We start from the raw sequence: 5,078 nt of genomic DNA on the forward strand, positions 1-5,078 counted from the left end.
CACTGCACCCCAACCTGGGTGACAAAGCGAGACCCCATCTCTAACTAACTAACTAATTAACTAAAGTTCAGTTGAGAATATTTCTTAGAAAGTCAGGATCCTTGTTTCTTCTACGGCACCTTACTTTGGACAATTCACTTATTTTGCTCTCCATTGTCTCACTTTAGGGAAGGGAAGTACAATATAAACACATGGCAAGCCTAGTACTTGCTTCAATTCTAGTATCATATTGTTTAGAATTGGATTCTTCCCAATTCTCCAGAAGAACTTTCCTGGTTCAGATCAGCTGTGCTTCTCCTAGAAAGTAGGTCACTACGCAGAATTTCAGAAGTTTCCATCTCTGATGTCATCTGCCACTGGGAGGGGAAAAAATGTAAGTGTGTGCTCCACTGCTTACATAGGAAGAGTCTCATTCTCTTTGGGCTCCACTTATTTTATTTATTTATTTTTTGAGACAGAGTCTCACTCTGTCACCCAGGCTGGAATGCAGTGGCACAATCTTGGCTCACTGCAGCCTCTGCCTCCCAGGTTCAAATGATTCTCATGCCTCAGCCTCCCAAGAAGCTGGGACTGCAGGCTCATGCCACCACGCCTGGCTAATTTTTGTAATTTTAGTAGAGATGGGGTTTCACCATGTTGGCTAGGCTGGTCTTGAACTCCTGGCCTCAAGCAATCTGCCTGCCTCAGCCTCCAAAAGTGCTGGGATTAGAAGAGTGAGCCACCATACCCAGCCCTCTTTGGGATCCATTTAGAAATTTCAATAGGACAACAAGGGATTCCAGTAACCCACTTCACTGGGAAAAACAGGAAATCAACTTTTCCTTCTGCCTCATTATATTTCTTTTTTCTTTTTTTTTTTTTTTTTTTTTTTTGAGATGGAGTCTCGCTTTGTCGCCCAGGCTGGAGTGCAGTGGCCAGATCTCCGCTCACTGCAAGCTCCGCCTCCTGGGTTCACGCCATTCTCCTGCCTCAGCCTCCCGAGTAGCTGGGACTATAAGCGCCTGCCACCGTGCCAGGCTAATTTTTTGTATTTTCAGTAGAGATGGGGTTTCCGTGTTAGCCAGGATGGTCTCGATCTCCTGACCTCGTGATCCACCTGCCTCGGCCTCCCAAAGTGCTGGGATTACAGGCGTGAGCCAACGCACCCGGCCTGCTTCACATCTTCACATCTACTTATTGTATAAATAAATATTGGAGTGTCTACTATGTGCAAGACTGTTCTTTGCAAGACTGAGCCCTTAACAATCGATTCCTTCCTCTACTTGCACAATGAGTTCTCTTCTCTTGCTCCCATCATCATGACAAGATCTTTTTATCTTGCTTTTTCTGAAATGTGAACTACTAAGATTGTAGGATTAAGAAATACCCTTTTTGGCTGGGCATGGTGGCTCATGCCTGTAATCCCAGCACTTTAGGAAGACAAGGCAGGTGGATCACCTGAGGTCAGGAGTTCGACACCAGCCTGACCAACATGGTGAAACCCCATCTTTACTAAAAATAGAAAAAATTAGCCAGGCTTGGTGGCGGGCACCTGTAATCCCAGCTACTTCGGAGGCTGAGGTAGGAGAATCACTTGAACCTGGAGGCTGACGTTGCAGTGAGCCGAGATTGTCCCACTGTACGCCAGCCTGGGCAACAAAGCGAAACTTCATCTCAAAAAAAAAAAAAAAAGAAAAAAGAAAAAAGAAATATTCTTTTGGTGTTACTTCTCTAGCAGATAGCTCCCAATTTTCTTCTCTTTTTTTTTTTTTTTTTTGAGACAGAGTTTTGCTCTTGTTGCCCAGGCTAGAGTGCAATGGCATGATCTCGGCTCACCGCATCCTCCATCTCCCGGGTTCAAGCAATTCTCCTGCCTCAGCCTCCCGAGGAGCTGGGATTACAGGCGCCGGCTACCACGCCCGGCTAATTTTTTGTATTTTTAGTAGAGACGGGTTTCTCCATGTTGGTCAGGCCGGTCTTGAGCTCCTGACCTCAGGTGATCTGCCTGCCTCGGCCTCCCAAAGTGCTGGGATTACACACGTGAGCCACTGTGCCTCGCCAGCTCCCAATTTTCCATGAAGCTGATGAGGTAGGAAGATATGGATTTTCCAAAACAGTAGCTCATCAAACAGCAACAAAACTCATTTATAGCTCATCTCTAACCAATTAAATGATATTGACTCCCCTATCATTATTTCATCCAGGCTGATATGGAACAAGTTTGTATTAACTGAGAAACTGATCAGAGGGTGGGCAGAGATGATCTGGGATGTGTTGGCTACTGTGTGAGGCTAACATAAAACTCAATGGTGGAGGAAGTAATCTAAGATAAATTATATTAATGTTCTGCATTAATCAATAATCTTGGCCAGGCGCAGTGGCTCACGCCTGTAATCCCATAACTCTGGGAGGCCGAGGCAGATGGATCACCTGAGGTCAGGAATTAGAGATCAGCCTGGCGATGTGGTGAAACCCTATCTCTACTAAAAATACAAAAATTAGCCAGGCATAGTGGCAGGCACCTGTAATCCCAGCTACTCGGGAGACTGAGGCAGGAGAATCACTTGAACCCAGGGGGCAGAGGTCGCAGTGAGCTGAGGTCGAGCTATTGCACTCCAGCCTGGATGACAAGAGTGAAACTCCATCAAAAAAAAAAAAAAAAAGAAAAAAAAACCCCTCTCATCCATGGAGTAAGGTTTCCTCACTTTGGTTGGGAATACCAGTAAAAATAATTCATGTTTTGGCCGGGCACGGTGGCTCACCCCTGTAATCCCAGCAATTTGAGAGGCCAAGGCAGGCGGATCACCTGAGGTCAGGAGTTTGAGACCATCCTGGCCAACATGGTGAAACCCCATCTCTACTAAAAATACAAAAAATTAGCCGGGCGTGGTGGTGGGCACCTGTAATCCCAGTTACTTGGGAGGCTGAGGCAGGAGAATCGCTTGAACCCGAGAGATGGAGGTTGCAGCGAGCCAACATTGCACTACTGCACTCCATCCTGGCCGACGAGGGAAACTGTCTCAAAAGAAAAAAAAATTCATGTTTTATTTTCTAGAGATTAGAGTAGATGGACAGGAGTCTGTTAAATAATCAGATATAGCTTGTTTAACTGCTTAATAATATATATTCTATTTTTTTCTTTTCTCTTGTTTCCCTATGCTTCTATAAGCACTGAATAGCTCTGTTGCCCAGGCTGGAGTGCAGTGGTGGGATCTTGGCTTACTGCAACCTCTGCCTCCTGGACTTAAGCCATCCTCCCACCTCAGCCTCTCCAGTAGCTGGGGCCACCATGCCCAGCTTTTTTTTTTTTTTTTTGAGAAGGAGTCTCCCTCTGTCGCTCAGGCTGGAGTTCAGTGGCACGATCTTGGCTCACTGCAAGCTCCGCCTCCCGGGTTCACTCCATTCTCCTGTCTCAGCTTCCGGAATAGCTGGGACTACAGGCGCCTGCCACCACACCCGGCTAATTTTTTTTGTATTTTTAGTAGAGACGGGGTTTCACCATGTTAGCCAGGATGGTCTCAATCTCCTGACCTCGTGGTTCGCCTGCCTCAGCCTCCCAAAGTGCTGGGATTACAGGTGTGAGCCACCGCACCCGGCCTAATTTTTTAATTTTTTGTAGAGATGGGGTTTTGCCATGTTGGGCAGGCTGGTCTCGAACTCCTGGGCTCAAGGGATCTAACCCACTTCCGCCTCTCAAAGTGCTGGGATTACAAGTGTGAGCCACCCCACACGGCCCCACATACTCTTCAACACATATATACAGCACCTAATTTCCTGTCACTATTAATGTGTTGTGCTATAGGTTCAATACTGTGGCTAGAACTTGTAGGGAAATTCTTACCACAGTAGAATGTACAATATAGCTGAGAAGTCAAGCTTTAAAAAACGCCTGTAATCCCTGCACTTTGGGAGGCCGAAGTGGGCGGATTGCCTGAGCTCAGGAGTTGGAGACCAGCCTGGGCAACACGGTGAAACCTCGTCTCTACTAAAATAGAAAAAATTAGCTGGGCATGGCGGCGTGCACCTGTAATCCCAGTTACTCTGGAGGCTGAGGCAGGAGAATCGCTTGAACCTGGGAGGCGGAGGTTTCAGTGAGCCGAGATTGTGCCACCGCACTCCAGCCTGGGTGACAGAGCGAGACTCCGTCTCCAAAAACAACAACAACAACAACACGTGATCTCCAAACCCAAAAGTAATCTTTCAGTTCCTCTGATAGTCCCCAGCACTTTGCTTCGACCTTTGTAGGAATTCTACTTCAGCCTGAAATTTCTTGTTATGTACAGCCTGTAGCTCCTAACTTATTGCAAAATATTGTAGATAAGAGCTCTGTAAGCTGTAATTGGCAGAATAATAACCAACGGCTAAGTGTGGAAAGTGTCTGCCTTTCAGCAACGTTTACACTACTGAATTTACCAGGGTGATCCCAACATCACGAATCCTTTAACAACTTAACGTGAAGCAGCACGTAGCAGTTACCTGCATGGGTTCTGGAATTAGACTGCTTAGATTCGAATCTCGGTTCTGCCAGTTATTATCTAACCTTAAGTAAATTACGTAATTGCTCTGTGACTCTTTTCCGAAATGACAAATCACAAATGTTTTTGTCAATTCACGTGCCTTCTGCTTTAGTAAACATAGTAGAACATAGTAGTCAATCTTTTTTTTTTTTTTTTTTTGAGACAAAGTCTTTCTCTGTCACCCAGGCTGGAGTGCAGTGGCGGGATCTCGGATCACTGCAGCCTCCGCCTCCTGTGTTCGAGGGATTCTCCTGCCTTTGCCTCCCAAGTAGCACAGACTACAGCCGCCTGCCACCAAGCCCGGCGCTCTCTTGCTGGCGCATGACAGCCGTGCGTTCCACCCTACGCCCAATTTTTATTTTTTTTTAGACGGAGTCTAGCTCTGGCTGGAGTCAGTGGCGCGATCTCGGCTCACTGCAACCTCTGCCTCCTGGGTTCAAGCGATTCTCCTGCCTCAGCCTTACAAGCAGCTGGGACTACAGGCGCGTGCCACCACGCCCGGCTAATTTTTGTATTTTTAGTAGAGACGGGGTTTCGTCACTTTGGCCAGGCTGGTCTCGAACTCCTGACTTCCGGTGATCC

This window comes from Pongo abelii, chromosome 19 (genome assembly GCF_028885655.2).
Source record: "Pongo abelii isolate AG06213 chromosome 19, NHGRI_mPonAbe1-v2.0_pri, whole genome shotgun sequence".
Taxonomy (NCBI): Eukaryota; Metazoa; Chordata; class Mammalia; order Primates; family Hominidae; genus Pongo; species Pongo abelii.